The following is a 21975-nucleotide window of genomic DNA, read 5'->3' on the forward strand; positions in this document are numbered from 1 at the left end:
AAAAGACAGTCAAAGACAAAATCGCTTGTAAAGCGCATTTGGAGTGAGAAAATGATTATTTTAAGCACATTTTTGGAATCCTCATTAAAATTACTATCCAATAACATGAGAAACAGTACATAATTTGGTACAGTCAGGGAGAACAGCGGTGACATAATTTGAACTGACAGAAACACAGTTTGAAAAGACAGTCAAAAACAAAATCACTTGCAAAGCGCATTCGGAGTGAGAAAATGACTGTTTTAAGCACATTTTTGGAATCCTCATTAAATTTCCTATCCAATAACCTGAGAAACAGTACAAAATTTGGTACAGTCAGGGAGAAAAGCGGTGTCAAAATTTGAACTGATAGTCAGAGACAAAATCGACTGTAAAACCCACTTGGAGTGAGAAAATGATTGTTTTAAGCACATTTTTGGAATCCTCATTAAATTTACTATTCAACAGGAATAAAAAATATTACAAAATTTGGAACAGTAAGGGAGAAAAGCGGTGTCAAAATTTGAACTGATAGTCAGAGACAAAATCGACTGTAAAACCCACTTGGAGTGAGAAAATGATTGTTTTAAGTACATTTTTGGAATCCTTATTAAATTTCCTATCCAACGGGATGAAAAGATATGACAAAATTTGGTACAGTCAGAGGGAAAAGCGTTGTCAAAGTTTAAACTGCCAGAAACACAATTTGAAAGGACAGTCAAAGACAAAATTGCCCGCAAAACCCACTTGTAGTGAGAAAATGACTGTTTTAAGTCCATTTTTGGAATCCTCATTAAATTTCCTATCCAATAACCTGAGAAATAGTACATAATTTGGTACAGTCAGGGAAAATAATGGTGTTAGGTTAGGTCAGTCAGGGAAAACAGCGGTGACATAGTTTAAACTGACAGAAACACAGTTTAAAAATACAGTCAAAGACAAAATCGCTTGTAAAGCGCATTTGTAGTGAGAAAATGACTGTTTTAAGTACATTTTTGGAATTCTCGATCAGTTTCCTATTCAATAACCTGAGAAACACTACAAAGTTTGGTAGAGTTATCGAGAAAATCTCTGTCAAAGTTTGAACTGCCAGAAAGACAATTTGAAAAGACACTCAGGGACAAAATTATCTGTAAAACCCATTTGTAGTAAGAAAATGACTCTTTTAAGCACATTTTTGGAATCCTCATTAAATTTACTATTCAACAGGAAGAAAAAATATTACAAAATTTGGTAAGGTTAGAGAGAACAGCGGTGTCAAAGTTTGAACTGCTAGAAACACAGTTTGAAAAGACAGTCAAAGACAAAATCGCTTGTAAAGCGCATTTGGAGTGAGAAAATGATTATTTTAAGCACATTTTTGGAATCCTCATTAAATTTCCTATCCAATAACCTGAGAAACAGTACAAAATTTGGTACAGTCAGGGAGAAAAGCGGTGTCAAAATTTGAACTGATAGTCAGAGACAAAATCGACTGTAAAACCCACTTGGAGTGAGAAAATGATTGTTTTAAGCACATTTTTGGAATCCTCATTAAATTTCCTATTCAACGGAATGAAAAAATATGACAAAATTTGGTACAGTCAGAGGGAAAAGCGTTGTCAAAGTTTAAACTGCCAGAAACACAATTTGAAAGGACAGTCAAAGACAAAATTGCCCGCAAAACCCACTTGTAGTGAGAAAATGACTGTTTTAAGTCCATTTTTGGAATCCTCATTAAATTTCCTATCCAATAACCTGAGAAATAGTACATAATTTGGTACAGTCAGGGAAAATAATGGTGTTAGGTTAGGTCAGTCAGGGAAAACAGCGGTGACATAGTTTAAACTGACAGAAACACAGTTTAAAAATACAGTCAAAGACAAAATCGCTTGTAAAGCGCATTTGTAGTGAGAAAATGACTGTTTTAAGTACATTTTTGGAATTCTCGATCAGTTTCCTATTCAATAACCTGAGAAACACTACAAAGTTTGGTAGAGTTATCGAGAAAATCTCTGTCAAAGTTTGAACTGCCAGAAAGACAATTTGAAAAGACACTCAGGGACAAAATTATCTGTAAAACCCATTTGTAGTAAGAAAATGACTCTTTTAAGCACATTTTTGGAATCCTCATTAAATTTACTATTCAACAGGAAGAAAAAATATTACAAAATTTGGTAAGGTTAGAGAGAACAGCGGTGTCAAAGTTTGAACTGCTAGAAACACAGTTTGAAAAGACAGTCAAAGACAAAATCGCTTGTAAAGCGCATTTGGAGTGAGAAAATGATTATTTTAAGCACATTTTTGGAATCCTCATTAAATTTCCTATCCAATAACCTGAGAAACAGTACAAAATTTGGTACAGTCAGGGAGAAAAGCGGTGTCAAAATTTGAACTGATAGTCAGAGACAAAATCGACTGTAAAACCCACTTGGAGTGAGAAAATGATTGTTTTAAGCACATTTTTGGAATCCTCATTAAATTTCCTATTCAACGGAATGAAAAAATATGACAAAATTTGGTACAGTCAGAGGGAAAAGCGTTGTCAAAGTTTAAACTGCCAGAAACACAATTTGAAAGGACAGTCAAAGACAAAATTGCCCGCAAAACCCACTTGTAGTGAGAAAATGACTGTTTTAAGTCCATTTTTGGAATCCTCATTAAATTTCCTATCCAATAACCTGAGAAATAGTACATAATTTGGTACAGTCAGGGAAAATAATGGTGTTAGGTTAGGTCAGTCAGGGAAAACAGCGGTGACATAGTTTAAACTGACAGAAACACAGTTTAAAAATACAGTCAAAGACAAAATGGCTTGTAAAGCGCATTTGGAGTGAGAAAATGACTGTTTTAAGTACATTTTTGGAATTCTCGATCAGTTTCCTATTCAATAACCTGAGAAACACTACAAAGTTTGGTAGAGTTATCGAGAAAATCTCTGTCAAAGTTTGAACTGCCAGAAAGACAATTTGAAAAGACACTCAGGGACAAAATTATCTGTAAAACCCATTTGTAGTAAGAAAATGACTCTTTTAAGCACATTTTTGGAATCCTCATTAAATTTACTATTCAACAGGAAGAAAAAATATTACAAAATTTGGTAAGGTTAGAGAGAACAGCGGTGTCAAAGTTTGAACTGCTAGAAACACAGTTTGAAAAGACAGTCAAAGACAAAATCGCTTGTAAAGCGCATTTGGAGTGAGAAAATGATTATTTTAAGCACATTTTTGGAATCCTCATTAAATTTCCTATCCAATAACCTGAGAAACAGTACAAAATTTGGTACAGTCAGGGAGAAAAGCGGTGTCAAAATTTGAACTGATAGTCAGAGACAAAATCGACTGTAAAACCCACTTGGAGTGAGAAAATGATTGTTTTAAGCACATTTTTGGAATCCTCATTAAATTTCCTATTCAACGGAATGAAAAAATATGACAAAATTTGGTACAGTCAGAGGGAAAAGCGTTGTCAAAGTTTAAACTGCCAGAAACACAATTTGAAAGGACAGTCAAAGACAAAATTGCCCGCAAAACCCACTTGTAGTGAGAAAATGACTGTTTTAAGTCCATTTTTGGAATCCTCATTAAATTTCCTATCCAATAACCTGAGAAATAGTACATAATTTGGTACAGTCAGGGAAAATAATGGTGTTAGGTTAGGTCAGTCAGGGAAAACAGCGGTGACATAGTTTAAACTGACAGAAACACAGTTTAAAAATACAGTCAAAGACAAAATGGCTTGTAAAGCGCATTTGGAGTGAGAAAATGACTGTTTTAAGTACATTTTTGGAATTCTCGATCAGTTTCCTATTCAATAACCTGAGAAACACTACAAAGTTTGGTAGAGTTATCGAGAAAATCTCTGTCAAAGTTTGAACTGCCAGAAAGACAATTTGAAAAGACACTCAGGGACAAAATTATCTGTAAAACCCATTTGTAGTAAGAAAATGACTCTTTTAAGCACATTTTTGGAATCCTCATTAAATTTACTATTCAACAGGAAGAAAAAATATTACAAAATTTGGAAAGGTTAGAGAGAACAGCGGTGTCAAAATTTGAACCGCTAGAAACACAGTTTGAAAAGACAGTCAAAGACAAAATCGCTTGTAAAGCGCATTTGGAGTGAGAAAATGATTGTTTTAAGTACATTTTTGGAATCCTTATTAAATTTCCTATTCAACGGGATGAAAAAATATGACAAAATTTGGTACAGTCAGAGGGAAAAGCGTTGTCAAAGTTTAAACTGACAGAAACACAATTTGAAAGGACAGTCAAAGACAAAATTGCCCGCAAAACCCACTTGTAGTGAGAAAATGACTGTATTAAGTCCATTTTTGGAATCCTCATTAAATTTCCTATCCAATAACCTGAGAAATAGTACATAATTTGGTACAGTCAGGGAAAATAATGGTGTTAGGTTAGGTCAGTCAGGGAAAACAGCGGTGACATAGTTTAAACTGACAGAAACACAGTTTAAAAATACAGTCAAAGACAAAATCACTTGTAAAGCGCGTTTGGAGTGAGAAAATGACTGTTTTAAGCACATTTTTGGAATTCTCGATCAGTTTCCTATTCAATAACCTGAGAAACACTACAAAGTTTGGTAGAGTTATCGAGAAAATCTCTGTCAAAGTTTGAACTGCCAGAAATACAATTTGAAAGGACACTCAGGGACAAAATTATCTGTAAAACCCATTTGTAGTAAGAAAATGACTCTTTTAAGCACATTTTTGGAATCCTCATTAAATTTACTATTCAACAGGAAGAAAAAATATTACAAAATTTGGTAAGGATAGAGAGAACAGCGGTGTCAAAGTTTGAACTGCTAGAAACACAGTTTGAAAAGACAAAGACAAAACCGCTTGTAAAGCGCATTTGGAGTGAGAAAATGATTATTTTAAGCACATTTTTGGAATCCTCATTAAAATTACTATCCAATAACATGAGAAGCAGTACATAATTTGGTACAGTCAGGGAGAACAGCGGTGACATAATTTGAACTGACAGAAACACAGTTTGAAAAGACAGTCAAAAACAAAATCACTTGCAAAGCGCATTTGGAGTGAGAAAATGACTCTTTTAAGCACATTTTTGGAATCCTCATTAAATTTACTATTCAACAGGAATAAAAAATATTACAAAATTTGGAACAGTCAGGGAGAAAAGCGGTGTCAAAATTTGAACAGGCAGTCAGAGACAAAATCACCTATAAAACCCACTAGGACTAAGAAAAATACTGTTTTAAGCACATTTTTGGAATCCTTATTAAATTTCCCATCCAATAATTAGTCTTTACAACGTATTTAGTAGCGCATATCGAGGAAGTGCAAATGAAGGGCTCCAACCGGTAAAAATTGCACATTTCACCATACATCCGCGACTATTCAGCGTTTTGAGTGAAATTCATTAACATGCATGGTCATAATCAGAAAAAATGGTCGTTGCTGGCCAAGAGAAAGGTCCAACACAACAATAATAGAATGTCGAAAGAAAGTAATGGTTACAATTTATTACCTTATCTTTTTGCATTCACTATACCTTCCTCTGTAAGCTCTTCCTTATGTTGTAATGGAAGAAATTAAAGAAAAAGGGTATTTAGTACCATTTGAAATTAAAGAATTAATTAAGACCGCGATATACACATCATAATTATGCACTAAGGCACCGTTTAATACTTTACGTAATCAAAATTATGCTGTTTTAATTATAGGAAACCACACTTTAACTAGTTCAATTGAACAGTTCGATTTATCATCCTTTACTTCCTTAATGGCCGATTAAGTATGAAGGCTAATGATATTCTACATGTTTTGATGAATTCAGTTAGTTTTAACGACCTAACGGTAGTTATGGTAGAACATTATGACTGTGGTTAATGTCTTATCAAATTTATTGTTGGGTTAAGTATGTTTAATTACGGGCAAATGGTATAATTTGCTTGAACAACTCTATTGTTTCATGTTAATAATAATGTTGTATTATAACTTCCTGTGCGTAGTTTGTGATTGGTCAAAACTCCTTTCTGACGCCCTTAAGGGCAAAATGTTGCTCTTAGATTTTCGTAGAAAATTAAATTTTCTTCAATTTTTGTTCTTTAACTTTTTCCTGAATTTTGCCATGTGACCGAGTTACGAGGGATTGAAGTTTGGTAAGTCGACATTTGGACACTTTGCCCTCACTAAACATTCCTGAGCAAATATCTCCCTTCTGGAGCCCTTAAGGACACAATGTCATTTTAAAGTTTTGGTAGAGAATTAAATTAGAAAATTTGTAAAAAAATTTTTTTTGCCATAATGAAGCTTCTAAAACTACCCAGAACGATCTAAAGTCTTTAAAGAAACCTGCCGGAACATTCTAGAGCTTTTTGCAGCATTTCAAAGTTTTCCAAATCGTTGTAGAAGCTTCTAAAACTTGCCAGATAGTTCCAGAGCCTTTGGCAACATTCCAAAACCTTTCAGACCTTTGTAGAGGTTGCTAAAACTTGCCAGAACGCTTTAGAGCCTTCTGCAACATTTAAAAACTTTCCTGACCTTTGCAGAGGAGCTTCTAAATCTTGTCAGAATGTTTTAGAGCCTTTGGCAACGTTTCAAAGCATTCCATATCATTGTAGAAGCTTTTAAAACTTGCCAGAACGTTCTAAAGCCTTTTTCAACATTTCAAAACATTCTAGACCTTTTAAGAAGCTTTTAGAACTTGCCAGATCGTTTTAGAGCCTTTGGCAACGTTCCAAAACTTTCTAGATTTTTGATAAAGCTTCTAAAACTTGCCAGAACACTCTGCAATCTTCTGCAACATATCAAAACATTCCAGACCTTTGAAGAAACTTCTATAACTTGCTTGATCATTTTAGAGTCTCTCTGCAACATTTCAAAACCTTCCAGATCTTTTAAAAAGCTTCTAGAACTTGCCAGATGCTTCCAAAGCTTTTGACAAAGTTCCAAAACCTTTCAGACCTTTGTAGAAGTTGCAAAAACTTGCCAGAACGCTTTAGAACCTTCTGCAACATTTAAAAACTTTCCTGGCCTTTGCAGAGGAGCTTATAAATCTTGTCAAAATGTTATAGAGTTTTTGGCAACGTTTCAAAGCATTCCATATCATTGTAGAAGCTTTTAAAACTTGCCAGAACGTTCTAGAGCCTTCTTCAATATTTCAAAACCTTCCAGACCTTTTAAGAAGTTTCTAGAACTAGTCAGAACGTTCTAGAGCCTTCTTCAATATTTCAAAATCTTCCAGACCTTCTAAGAAGCTTCTAGAACTTGCCTGATCGTTTTAGAGCCTTTGGCAACGTTCCAAAACTTTCTAGATCTTTGATGAAGCTTCTAAAACTTGCCAGAACACTCTGCAGTCTTCTGCAACGTATCAAAACATTCCAGACCTTTGAAGAAGCTCCTAAAACTTGCTTGATTGTTCTAGAGTCTCTCTGCAACATTTCAAAACCTTCCAGACCTTTTCAAAAGCTTCTAGTGCTTGCCAGATGGTTCTAGAGCTTTTGAAAACGTTCCATAATCTTTCAGACCTTTGTAGAAGTTGCTAAAACTTGCCAAAACGCTTTAGAGCCTTCTGCAACATTTAAAAACTTTCATGGCCTTTGCAGAGGAGCTTCTAAATCTTGTCAGAATGTTATAGAGCCTTTGGCAACGTTTCAAAGCATTCCAAATGATTGTAGAAGCTTTTAAAACTTGCCAGAACGTTCTAGAGCTTTCTTCAATATTTCAAAACCTTCCAGACCTTTTAAGAAGCTTCTAGAACTTGCCTGATCGTTTTAGAGCATTTGACAACGTTTCCAAACTTTCCAGTTCTCTGCAGAAGCTTCTAGAACTGGTCTGAATGTTATAGAGCTTTTGGCAACGTTTCAAAATCTTTCAGATCTTCAATAAAGCTTCTAAAACTTTCCAGAACGCTTTAGAGCTTTCTGCAACGTTTCAAACCTTTCCAGATTTTTGAAGAAGCTTCTATAGTTTGCCAGAATGTTCTAGAACTTTCTGCAACATTTCAAAACCTTCCAGATTTTTATGAAGTCTCTAGAACTAGTCAGAACGTTCTAGAGCCTTTGGCCACGTTTCCAAACCTTCCAGACAAGCCTTCTGCAACATTTAAAAAGTTTCCTGACCTTTGTAGGAGCTTCTAGAACTTGTCAGAATGCTGTATAGCCTTCGGCAACGTTTCAAAGCATTCCAAATCATTGTAGAAGCTTTTAAAACTTGCTTGATCGTTCTAGAGTCTCTCTGCAACATTTCAAAACCTTCCAGATCTTTTAAAAAGCTTCTAGAACTTGCCAGATGCTTCCAGAGCTTTTGACAACGTTCCAAAACCTTTCAGACCTTTGTAGGGGTTGCTAAAATTTGCCTAGATCGCTTTAGAGCCTTCTGCAACATTTAAAACGTTCCAAAACGTTCTAGAGCCTTCTTCAATAGTTCAAAACCTTCCAGACCTTTTAAGAACCTTCCAAGAAAGTTCCAAAACTTTCTAGATCTTTGATAAAGCTTTTAAAACTTGCCAGAACACTCTGCAGTCTTCTGCAACATATCAAGACATTCCAGACCTTTAAAGAGGCTTCTAAAACTTGCTTGATCGTTCTAGAGTCTCTCTGCAACATTTCAAAACCTTCCAGATCCTTTAAAAAGCTTCTAGAACTTGCCAGATGCTTCCAGAGCTTTTGACAACGTTCCAAAACCTTTCAGACCTTTGTAGAGGTTGCTAAAACTTGCCTAGATCGCTTGAGAGCCTTCTGCAACATTTAAAAACTTTCCTGGCCTTTGCAAAGGAGCTTCTAAATATTGTCAGAATGTTAGAATGTTATAGAGCCTTTGGCAACGTTTCAAAGCATTCCAAATCATTGTATTAGCTTTTGAAACTTGCCTGAACGTTCTAGAGCTTTCTTCAATATTTCAAAACCTTCCAGACTTTTTAAGAAGCTTCTAGAACTTGCCTGATCGTTTTAGAGCCTTTGGCAACGTTCCAAAACTTTCTAGATCTTTGATGAAGCTTCTAAAACTTACCAGACACTCTGCAGTCTTCTGCAAGATATCAAAACATTCCAGACCTTTGAAGAAGCTTCTAAAATTTGCTTGATCGTTCTAGACCCTTCTGCAACATTTCAAAATCTTCCAAATCTTTTAAAAAGCTTCTAGAACTTGCCAGATGGTTTCAGAGCCTTGGACAACGTTCCAAAACCTTTTAAACCTTTGTAGAAGCTGCTAAAACTTTCCAGAACGCTTTCGAGTCTTCTGCAACATTTGAAAACTTTCCAGACCTTTGCAGGTGCTTCTAAAATGTTATATAGCCTTTGGTAACGTTCCCAAACATTCCAGATCTTTGATGAAGCATCTAAAACTAGCCGGAACGCTGTAGAGGTTTCTGCAACATTTCAAAACCTTGCAGACCTTTGAAAAAGTTTCTATTATTTTCCTGATTGTTCTAGAGCCCTTGGTAACATTCCAGAGCATTCCAAATCCTTGTAGAAAAACTTGCCGGAACGCTTTGGAGATTTTGCAACATTTAAAAACTTTCCAGACCTTTGCAGGACCTTCTAAAACTTGTCAGAGTGCTATAGAGCCTTTGGCAACGCTGCAAAGCTTCTAGAACTTGCCAGATGATTCTAGAGCCTTTGGCAAGATTCCAAAACTTTTCAGATCTTTGAAGAAACTTCCATAATTTGCCATAACGTTCTAAAGCCTTTTGCAACATTACCAAACCTTCCAGACCTTTGAAAAACCTTCTAAAAGTTGCCACATCGTTCTAGAGCTTTAGGCAACATTTAAAAACCTTTCAGAACTCTCTAGGGCCTTTTGCATCATTTCAAAACCTTCCAGATCTTTTATGAAGCTTCTATAACTAGTCAGATCAGATCATTCTAGAACCTTTGGCAACTTTGGTAACGTGCCGAGGAATTGAAGTTTTGTAAATAGCCATTCAGACTACCCACTTTTCGGTTATAAAATGCTGGTAAGTACGGTAGAAGAAAAGCACATGTTTACTCACGATTAAGTTGGTAAAACGCTGCTAATTGACCCTCTCAAAAACATATTTGCACAGAAAGTAAAACTGTTTAAACTTACACATCCATTAAAGTAACACGTGACTTGAAAATAACAAGCTACCATAATTTCAAATAATGTCAAACCATATTCGGCTACTCCGATTGCTTTTTGTTACATGCTTGTAACAAGTGTCAAGATTAAATAACGTCGATGATGAACCAATCTTCGTTTTAATTACAAACGACCACGGCTAAAATGGATTTTCCCCGCTAAATTATGGGATCAAATTAAAATTATCTACAGCATGATTTCCCTTTTTTGGTTCTCTGATGTAGTCGGATTTCACATTTTCCGCGAACCGATCAAATAATGTCGTTTTCCGCGTTTTACAAACCCAATTACACACATCTAAGATTAATGTAATTTAGGTTAACAGAAGAACGCCATTACCTGTACTGATAGGAGGTTCTGCTAATTTTTTTTAGTTTTAAACCAAAGATTGCTCAATTCAAATGTTTCAGTGTTACAGTTGTACTCATTACGCATCTGAAGTGTTTATTTACTATCGGAAAACGTGTTTCGATTATTCAGGTCTCCTAACTGGAAAACGTGCTTTCACGCACGATAGAATTGACTTAGAAGTGCTTTGATGAATGCGTATTTTTGTGAGGAATTTGATTTGAAATTTTGGATTTTTTCCCTACTAACATGATAAATATACGATTATAATTTTAGTTTTCTCTGCCTTAATGGTCATTATTGACCTAGGTCAAAAATAGAGTCTAATCTTTAGTTCTAGTCTGGCGCAAACACAACAAAAAAGGAAATATTATTGACCTAGGTAAATAACAATGTCAATGTCTATTAAGACATATGACAATTTACTTGACTTGACAGATCAATTAGGTTAGGTTAGAATTAGGTTATTTTCAATTTTCTTTTACTGTCTGACTTCTTCCAGGTTAATGATTAAGCAACATTTTGGTAAAACGTCAAGTTTCTTAGTTAAAAACTGAAATTGTGATAAATTTTAATTTTTTTCTTAAATTTTGTCATTTTTGTTCAATCCCCCCCCCCTGTTTGGCAGTAACCTTAAATTTGTGACGTTTTTAACAGTATTTAGGGCGTGGCTTCCAAAAAAATTGTCAAATGACAATTTACGTCACATTTCTAATATTGATTTAAAGTTATTGAGAAAGTCAAAGTCGATTTTGAAAATTAAACATTTTTTCGAAAAGAAAATCAGAAGACCAACCACTCTGAAATTAATTCAAAAATTCAGTTTTCAATTTTTTAGGTGTATTGTACCTAAAAGGTAAGTAAAAGAGGCGTTTTACCAAAATGCTTCGCAAAAATTTCAGGCTTCTAACCTGTAACGTTCCTGAGACATTTAGTAAAAACTATATTAATTAAGAGTCAAATTTGACGAAAAACGGCCAAACGAGGCAACTTAGCCATGTCCGCCTTAAGTCACGTGATAGCCCCATACGTTCTTTTGTCAAACACTACAAAATTTGGTACAGTCAGGGAAAAAAGGGGTGTCAAAGTTTGAACTTCAAGAAACACAGTTTGTAAGGACAAAATTGCCTGTAAAACCCACTTGGAGTAAGAAAAAGACTGTTTTAAGTACGTTTTTGAAATCCTCATTAAATTTCCTATCCAATAACCTAAAAAAACATTACAAAATTTGGTACAGTCAGGAAAAAAAAGCGGTGTCAAAGTTTGAACTGCCAGAAACACAGTTTGTAAGAACAGTCAGAGACAAAATTGCCTCCAAAAACTCACTTGGAGTAAGAAAATGATTGCTTTAAGCACAATTTTTGGAATCCTCATTAAATTTCCTATCCAATAACCTGAGAAAACATTACAAAATTTGGTAAAGTCAAGGAAAAAACCGGTGTCAAAATTTGAATTGACAGAAACACAGTTTGAAAGAACAGTCAGGGGCAAAATCGTCTGTAAAATTCACTTGGACTAAGAAAATTACTATTTTAAGTACGTTTTTGAAATCCTCATTAAATTTTCTATCCAATAACCTGAAAAACACTACAAAATCTGGTACAGTCAGTGAAAAAAGCGGTGTCAAAGTTTGAACTGCCAGAAACACAGTTTGTAAGAATAGTCAGGGACAAAATTGCCTGTAAAACTCACTTGGAGAAGGAAAATGACCGTTCTAAGCACATTTTTGAAATCCTCATTAAAGTTCCTATCAGATAATTTGAAAAAACACTACAAAATTTGGTACAGTCAAGGAAAAAAGCGGTGTCAAAATTTGAATTGACAGAAATACAGTTTGTAAGAACAGTCAAGGACAAAATCACTTGTAAAACCCACTTGGAGTAAGAAAATGACTGTTTTAAGCACATTTTTGGAATCCACATTAAAATTCCTATCAGATAACCTGAAAAACACTACAAAATTTGATACAGGCAGAGAAGAAATCAGTGTCAAAATTTGAATTGACAGAAACACAGTTTGTAAGATCAGTCAAGGACAAAATCGCTTGTAAAACCCACTTGGAGTAAGAAAATGACTGTTTCAAGCACATTTTTGGAATCCTCATTAAATTTACTACTCAGTAGCCTGAACACTACAAAATTTGGTACAGTCAAGGAAAAAAACGGTGTGAAAATTTGAATTGTCAGAATCACAGTTTGAAGAACAGTCAGGAACAAAATCGTCTGTAAAATTGACTTGGAGTAAGAAAATTAGTATTTTAAGCACGTTTTTGAAATCTTCATTAAATTTTCTATCCAATAACCTGAAAAACACTACAAAATTTGGTACAGTCAGTGAAAAAAGCGGTGTCAAAGTTTGAACTGCCAGAAACACAGTTTGTAAGAACAGTCAGGGACAAAATTGCCTGTAAAACCCATTTGGAGTAAGAAAATGACTATTCTAAGCACATTTTTGAAATCCTCATTAAATTTTCTATCAGATAACCTGAAAAAACACTACAAAATTTGGTACAGTCGGGGAAAAAAGCGGTGTCAAAATTTGAACTGCCAGGAACACAGTTTGTAAGGACAGTCAGAGACAAAATTTTCTGTAAAACTCACTTGGAGAAGGAAAATGACTGTTCTAAGCACATTTTTGAAATCCTCATTAAAGTTCCTATCAGATAACCTGAAAAAACACTACAAAATTTGGTACAGTCAAGGAAAAAAGCGGTGTCAAAATTTGAATTTACAGAAACACAGTTTGAAAGAACAGTCAGGAACAAAATTGCCTGTAAGACTCACTTGGAGTATGAGAATGACTATTTTAAGCGCATTTTTGAAATCCTCATTAAATTTCCTACTCAATACCCTGAAAAAACACTTCAAAATTTGGTACAGTCAAGAAAAAAAGCGGTGTCAAAGTTTGAACTGCCAGAAACACAGTTTGAAAGAACAGTCAGAGACAAAATCGCCTGTAAAATTCACTTGGAGTAAGAAAATTACTATTGTAAGTACGTTTTTGAAATCCTCATTAAATTTCCTATCCAATAACCTGAAAAACCACTACAAAATTTGGTACAGTCGGGGAAAAAAGCGGTGTCAAAGTTTGAACTGCCAGAAACACAGTTTGCAAGAACAGTCAGACAAAATCGCCTGTAAACCCCACTTATGGTAAGAAATTGACTGTTTTAAGCACATTTTTGAAATCCTCATTAAATTTCCTATCCAATAACCTGAAAAACATTACAAAATTTGATACAGTCAGAGAAAAAAGCGGTGTCAAAATTTGATGTGCCAGAAACACAATTTGAAAAACCAGTCAGTCACAAAATTGTTTCCCAAACCTACTTAGACTAAGAAAATGACAGTTTTAAACACATTTTTGATATCCTCATTAAATTTCCTATCCAATAACCTGAAAAACACTGCAAAATTTGGTTCATAAATTATTCAGTGTGATAAAACTGCACACTTAAAGTGAATAACTAGAGTCAAGTCAGATCAGGATACCGGATAATAGTTTGTTAAACAAATATACTGAAAAATAATTTAAGTACAAATTATACAAAATAAACTGTATAAAATCATCATTTAAGGACAATTTTCCCCATTCATTTATCCCAAAACTGTATTCGTAAAGGTCCAATAAATATACTGAATACCACATACTGTAATACTATCTGTAATAACACTTTCGCTGTTTTTCATTACTTTGTTGCTGTTTGCCATTTATAGGGTGGAACAACACGCATACAATACAAAATTTTCCTTTTTACGATTAATTAAAATTATCTTATTAACGGGAAACGCCCTGTATTATTTCTGACGTCATTATGGGAGAATAAAATCAATTTCACGTTACATTGTGTGTTCGATAGAAAATTGTATTCAAGCGTGTGATTTCTCACGTTTTTTTTGAGTGTTTATTAAATTCGATCAATTGAATTATTCTTCCATCCGAATAATATCGAATAAGCTTTTAACTTGATTTGCTACAATGGGTCTATCCCACAAATTAAATAATTACTTTTGAACAATTGAAATGTAAAGTATGAGTGGAAAAATATAACTAATCAATCAAAAATAAAACTTTTGACGTTTTCTGTCAATCAGAGCTTTATGAGTGTTGCTATTGGACATTTCTCTACCTTTTACTTTGACTTTTGACACGTCTAAATTGCGGTTGATTTGACTTTTGTATTTGTAAGGTTAGGTTCAAAACTAAAATATCGTTGTATTGCAATACTTTAGCTGCATTTGGCAAAACATCGTACGAGTCCATGGCAAATTTGAACCTTTTTTAACTGATTATCGGAAGAAAACACCGCCAGCTAGTGCTGTTTCTAGTTCTTCAGGTCACGTGACCGTTCCTAAATTGACATTTAAATTTGTCGGCGTGACTGTTTTCAAATTTAAGCTACAAATTTTCAGTCACGTGACTGTTTAAATTGAAATATAATTTTTTAAAGTCACATGATTACATTTAAATTTGATCTTGATTTTTCAAAGTCACGTGACGTACGGGAAGTATAAAAGTGTTGCTTAACGTCACAACTGTCAATTTTGGCTTCGTCAAAGAAGCACATCCATTCAGCATTTTATACTTTCAGGTCGCTGGTGAGTGAGTTTTGACAGTTATGACATCTGTCACGTGATGCAAGCAAAGTATTAAAGTGTTTCTGAACGCCAAAACTGTCAAATTTGGTTCCATGGAGCTTGAAACACAACTTCCACTGAAATTCCTCAAATACGCAAATATTTGTAGTTTTATAGTTTCAGGTCACTGGTGAACGGGTTTTGACAGTTATGATAGCTGTCACGTGACGTAAGAGAAGTTTAAAAATGTTTCTTAACGTCAGAACTGTCAATTTTGGTTCCATGGAGCTGTAAACACAACTCACAAGGCAAATCGTCAAAGAAACACTTCTATTTAGCATTTTATACTTTCAGGTCGCTGGTGAGTGAGTTTTGACAGTAATGACAGCTGTCACGTGATGCAAGCAAAGTATTAAAGTGTTTCTGAACGCCACAACTGTCAAACTTGGTTCCATGGAGCTTGAAATACACCTTCCAGTGTAATTCTTCAAATTAGCATCTATTTGTAGTTTTTTAGTTTCAGGTTACTGGTGAACGGGTTTTGACAGTTATGATACCTGTCACGTGACGTAAGAGAAGTTTAAAAATGTTTCTTAACGTCAGAACTGTCAATTTTGGTTCCATGGAGCTGTAAACACAACTCACAAGGCAAATCGTCAAAGAAACACTTCTATTTAGCATTTTATACTTTCAGGTCGCTGGTGAGTGAGTTTTGACAGTAATGACAGCTGTCTCGTGATGCAAGCAAAGTATTAAAGTGTTTCTGAACGCCACAACTGTCAAACTTGGTTCCATGGAGCTTGAAACACAACTTCCACTGAAATTCCTCAAATACGCAATTATTTGTAGTTTTATAGTTTCAGGTCACTGGTGAACGGGTTTTGACAGTTATGACATCTGTCACGTGACGTAAGAAAAGTTTAAAAGTGTTTCTTAACGTCAGTACTGTCAATTTTGGCTCCATGGATCTGTAAACACAACTCACAGTGCAATTCGTCAAAGAAACCCATCTATTTGGCATTTTATACTTTTAGGTCGCTGGAGAGTGAGTTTTGACAGTAATGACAGCTGTCACGTGATGCAAGCAAAGTATTTAAGTGTTTCTGAACGCCACAACTGTCAAATTTGGTTCCATGGAGCTTGAAACACAACTTCCAGTGTAATTCTTCAAATTAGCAACTATTTGTACATAGTTTTATAGTTTCAGGTCACTGGTAAGCGCGTTTCGACAGTTATGACAGCTGTGACAGCTGTCACGTGACGTGAGAATAGTATGAAAGAGTTCCTTAACGTTAGAACTGTCAATTTTGGCTCCATGGAGCTGTAAAGACAACTCACAGTGCAATTCGTCAAAGAAACACTTCCATTTAGCATTTTATACTTTCAGGTCGCTGGTGAGTGAGTTTTGACAGTAATGACAGCTGTCACGTGATGCAAGCAAAGTATTAAAGTGTTTCTGAACGCCACAACTGTCAAACTTGGTTCCATGGAGCTTGAAACACAACTTCCAGTGTAATTCTTCAAATTAGCAACTATTTGTACATAGTTTTATAGTTTCAGGTCACTGGTAAGCGCGTTTCGACAGTTATGACAGCTGTGACAGCTGTTACGTGACGTGAGAATAGTATAAAAGTGTTACTTAACGTCAAGAGTGTCAATTTTTTCAACATTTTCAACTGTCAAATTTGGTTCCATGGAGCTTGAAACACAACTTCCAGTGTAATTTTTCAAATTAGCATCTATTTGTAGTTTTTTAGTGTCAGGTCACTGGTGAACAGGTTTTGACAGTTATGACAGCTGTCACGTCACGTAAGAGACGTATTAAAGCGTTTATTAACGTCAGAACTGTCAAATTCCATGAAGTACTTACACAGTGTGGTTTCTCCAAGAATGACATCTACTTGGCATTATGTATATTATTTTCAAATCTGTATTCCAAAATTCATTGGCAGAATTGTGCACTTATTCAACATTCTCTTGAATTTTCCTAAAATTTCTTAAGTTCTCTTGACATTTGCTACAAAAAATAATTTCCATTTCTAGGCCAAAGTGCAATTTTGACGTTGCAGAGACCAAAATTGAGATATTTTCTAAATTTACACCAAACTAAAGGTTTGCATATTGAGAACAAAATTTCAAAGTCAATTTGCGTAACTGAATGTCTCGTCAAAATTGGAAATTATTGAAATGGTCTCGTTGCAACAGATGTTCATATAAATTTGCCCGGAATGGCAATTAAAACCAGAAATTGATACCGAGTGACCTAATAAACTACATATTTCCAGGGCAGTACTAACGGAACCTTTACAGTACCATCTAGCCGGTATAATGCCTAATAAACCTCCCACACCAAACAGTACTAGAACAACTTATACAAAAATGACCTGAAAATTCACTTTCGTTCTGAACTCAGACGAGATTTACCATGTTTTTCAGAAAATGTCAGTAACCGAGTCAAAACAGGATGAAATTTAACCTAATGGTCCAGTTAACGCTAACGGAGCCTTCACCGAGACCTTCAAAAGTTTCTCGCCATGGTGAATGTTCGAGTACCATTGGCGGTACCACGAACCGGCGAAATTACTTAAGACCGCCACAACAAAATAACGCACATTAAAGTGTCTAGTCCGGATATGAGCGAGTGTTTATGGAAAATGACACTTTCACATTTTAAGAAGTACCCGTCAGGTACTTGAAACTAGAATTGTAAATCAACGGTACTGCCACTGGTCGTTTTTGCGTTCACCTTTCACATCCGTACACATCTGAGATAATCTCCGGCCATTACGTTGGTGAAGAAAGCAAATTTCAATTTTGTTGTTCGTTATTAATTTTGCATCATTTTTCATTTATTTTGCTAGATAATGTAACACCGCACAGTTGCGGTCGAGTGTGGAAAAGACGCTTTTCACAAGTTTGTCCAAAAATATTCTGGAGTTACTTTTTTAAATTTAATCACACTTGTTTATTAAAGTTACTAGATTCTGTCAAAATTTTGAAATTTTTTTTTCTGACAGAAGATTCAAGTAGTTTTGAATTTTTTTTAAAAATTTCCTGGAAGTTTCTACTATTTTCCTAAATATTAGTGAGTAATGCCAAGTTTAACAAAAAATCTAACCTAACCTAACCTAACCTAACCTAACCTAATCTAACCTAACTTAACATAATCTAACCTAACCTAACCTAATTTGCTTTATATTCCAATATTGTTGTTCGTTATTAATTTTGCATCATTTTTCATTTATTTTGCTAGATAATGTAACCTAGCAAGTTCTGCAAGCGATACTTTTCCGCACAGTTGCGGTCGAGTGTGGAAAAAACGCTTTTCACAAGTTTGAAGTTTGTTCAAGTTTGTCCAAAAATATTCTGGAGTTACTTTTTTAAATTTAATCAATTTTTTTAATGAAATTACTAGATTATGTCAAAATTTGGAATTTTTTTTTTTCTGACAGAAGGTTAAAGTAGTTTTTAATTTTTTTTAAAAATTTCCTGGAAGTTTCTATTATTTTCCTAAATATTAGTGAGTAATGCCAAGTGTGAAAAAAAACCTAACCTAACCTAACTTAACATAATCTAACCTAACCTAATTTGCTTTATATTTCAATTTTGTTGCTCGTTATTAATTTTGCATCATTTTTCATTTATTTTGCTAGATAATTTAACCTATCAAGTGCTGCAAACGATCCTTTTCCGCACAGTTGCGTTCGAGTGTGGAAAAGACGCTTTTCACAAGTTTGTCCAAAAATATTCTGGAGTTACTTTTTTTAATTTAATTCAATTTTTTTAATGAAATTACTAGATTATGTCAAAATTTGGAATTTTTTTTTTCTGACAGAAGATTTAAGTAATTTTGAATTTTTTTAAAAAATTTCCTGGAAGTTTCTACTATTTTCCTAAATATTAGTGAGTAATGCCAAGTGTGAAAAAAAACCCTAACCTAACCTAACTTAACATAATCTAACCTAACCTAACCTAATTTGCTTTATATTCCAATTTTGTTGCTCGTTATTAATTTTGCATCATTTTTCATTTATTTTGCTAGATAATGTAACCTATCAAGTGCTGCAAACGATCCTTTTCCGCACAGTTGCAGTCGAGTGTGGAAAAAACGCTTTTCACAAGTTTGTCCAAAAATATTCTGGAGTTACTTTTTTAAATTTAATCACATTTTTTTAATAAAGTTACTAGATTCTGTCAAAATTTTGAATTTTTTTAAAAAATTTCCTGGAAGTTTCTACTATTTTCCTAATAAATCCTAAGTGTCAAAAAAAACCTAACCTAACCTAACTTAACATAATCTAACCTAACCTAACCTAATTTGCTTTATATTCCAATTTTGTTGCTCGTTATTAATTTTGCATCATTTTTCATTTATTTTTCTAGATAATGTAACCTACCAAGTGCTGCAAACGATACTTTTCCGCACAGTTGCGTTCGAGTGTGGAAAAGACGCTTTTCACAAGTTTGTCCAAAAATATTCTGGAGTTACTTTTTTTAATTTAATTCAATTTTTTTAATGAAATTACTAGATTATGTCAAAATTTGGAAAAAAAAATTCTGACAGAAGATTTTAGTAGTTTGAAAATTTTTAAAAAATTTGCTGGAAGTTTCTACGAGTGTTCTAAATATTCTATATTTCTTCAAGTTATCAGATTCCTTTAGAAACAATTTTGAAGGTGTCAGACGCCCCTAAATACTGTTGGTTATGAATTCCATTTTTTAATTTTAAAAAAGTTACGTGATTCAGTGTTTAAAACTAAAAAACGGTCACGTGACATCTCTTAAATACGAGTTTGCCATTTAAAACGGTCAAAATGACCTTTAAAAATAAATTTGATAATTCAAAATACTCACGTGACTGCTTTGCACCTTAAAAGGAATCATTTTCAAAACCAGCTTAAACTGAAAAAACGATCACGTGACCCTACAAATAATAGTTCGCCATTTACAGTCACGTGACCTTATTCATTCCGTTTAGGCATTAAAAAAGAGTCACGTGACCCTTAAAATAATAGTTTGACATTTAATAATCACGTGATTTTTAAGATTCTGGTTTAACGTTGAAAAAGTCACGTAAACTTAAATTTGATGATTGAAAAATCGTCACTTATAAAGAGTCACGTGACTTTAAAAATATCAGTCTAAACGTAAAAACTGTCACGTGACGTTAAGGATGACAATTTAACTTTAAAAATAGTCACGTGATTCAGTTTGTCAGTTTAAAACTATGAAACTTTAAACGTTTTAAAAAAGAATCACGTGTCTTTAGAAATGTTTTTTCTTTAAACTGAAAAACGATTACTTGATCTTTCAAACATTTAAAACTGTCACGTGACCATTTTCACTGTAAAAAAGTCACGTGATTTTAAAATATCTGTTTAAACTGAAAACCTATTACGTGACTATTTTTACCTTAAAAAGAGTCACGAGGTTTGGAAAATACCAGTTCTAACTTGAAAACGGTCACGTGACATTTTAAATACGATTTCTCCATTTCAAACAGTCACGTGACCCTTCAAATAATAATTTGACATTTAAAACGGTCACGTGATATAACACACACACGAATTACATATTTTTAAACTAACTCTATTTCGACTAAGCGTAACTCCGTTACTTGATGAGATACAAAATAGTGTAAATAAGGAAAGTGGTAGGAAATTTTATTGTTTACAAGATTGTATGAAGGTGTTTTTGTCCTTAAGGGCCTCTTTAAGGAGTTATAAGTCAAAATACCGCCTTCAAAAATTTACCGTGCTTTTGGTACTACCTACACCCCGCTAAATCTGGCACTGCTAGTGCGTTCTGTCACTAAACCGTAAATAACACGCTTATTTGCAACACTTTGTATAAACTTTTATATGTCAATGGATAGCCAATGAAATGGACTTTTCAAAAATATGGTCACGTGTGTTGACAGGTTGCTCCGTTTGGCCGCCAGAGGGCTTCAAAGTTGACTGACTGGTTGCCTTGACTGTTCTCACTCTATTTATTTCCCTGAGAGGTTTTTAGCTTCTTGGAAAATATTTTGACAGTTGTCACGTGACTGTAAAATTAAACAGTGTACAACTATGACGTGATTGCTGTCACAAACGTCAAAGTTTGCTCAATCAAAACATAAAACTCAAAAAATTAAAGTTGAGTACATTTTTGTTATACTGTTCAAAACAGGACGTGCTTTATAGCTTCATGATCCATAATTTGACAGTTCCTAAGTCACTGTCTAAATAATTAGTGTTCTAGTATCACGTGACAACTGCCAGAAACGTCAAAACTAACAAAATTTACCTAGTTTGGCCATAAAACTCTAAAAGTCACAGTATGGAAAGTATTCGAGCAAAATTGTGGTTTTTAGCTTCTTGGAAAATGTTTTGACAGTTGTCACGTGACTGTAAAATTAAATAGTGTACAAGAGTGACGTGATTGCTGTCACAGACGTCAAAGTTTGCTCAACCAAAACATGAAGCTCCAAAAATTAAACTTTAGTACATTTTTGTTATACTGTTCAAAATAAGACGTGCTTTATAGCTTTATGATCCATAATTTGACAGTTCATAGGTCACTGTCTAAATAATAAGTGTTCTAGTATCACGTGACAACTGCCAAAAACGTCAAAACTGACAAACTTTGCCCAGTTTGGCCATGAAACTCTAAAAGTCACAGTATGGAAAGTATTCGAGCAAAATTGTGGTTTTTAGCTTCTTGGAAAAAGTTTTGACAGTTGTCACGTGACTGTAAAACTAAACAGTGTACAAGTATTACGTGATTGCTGTCACAAACGTCAAAGTTTGCTCAACCAAAAATCAAACTCCAAAAATGAAAATTTAGTACATTTTTGTTACACTGTTCAAAACAAGACGTGCTTTATAGCTTCATGATTCATAATTTGACAGTTCCTAAGTCACTGTCTAAATAATTAGTGTTCTAGTATCACGTGACAACTGCCAGAAACGTCAAAACTGACAAACTTTACCCAGTTTGGCCATGAAACTCTAAAAGTCA

At 34.2% G+C, this 21975-nt stretch overlaps 1 protein-coding gene across 1 annotated transcript in view; it reads right to left on the reverse strand.

Moving 5' to 3' along the window:
* The window catches only part of pip (heparan sulfate 2-O-sulfotransferase pipe), a 48130-nt gene that overhangs the window by 12125 nt on the left and 14030 nt on the right, over positions 1 to 21975 (reverse strand). The window lies entirely within an intron of this gene.

This window comes from Ips typographus, linkage group LG3 (assembly GCF_016097725.1).
Source record: "Ips typographus isolate SLU linkage group LG3, UJ_Ityp_2.0, whole genome shotgun sequence".
NCBI lineage: Eukaryota > Metazoa > Arthropoda > Insecta > Coleoptera > Curculionidae > Ips > Ips typographus.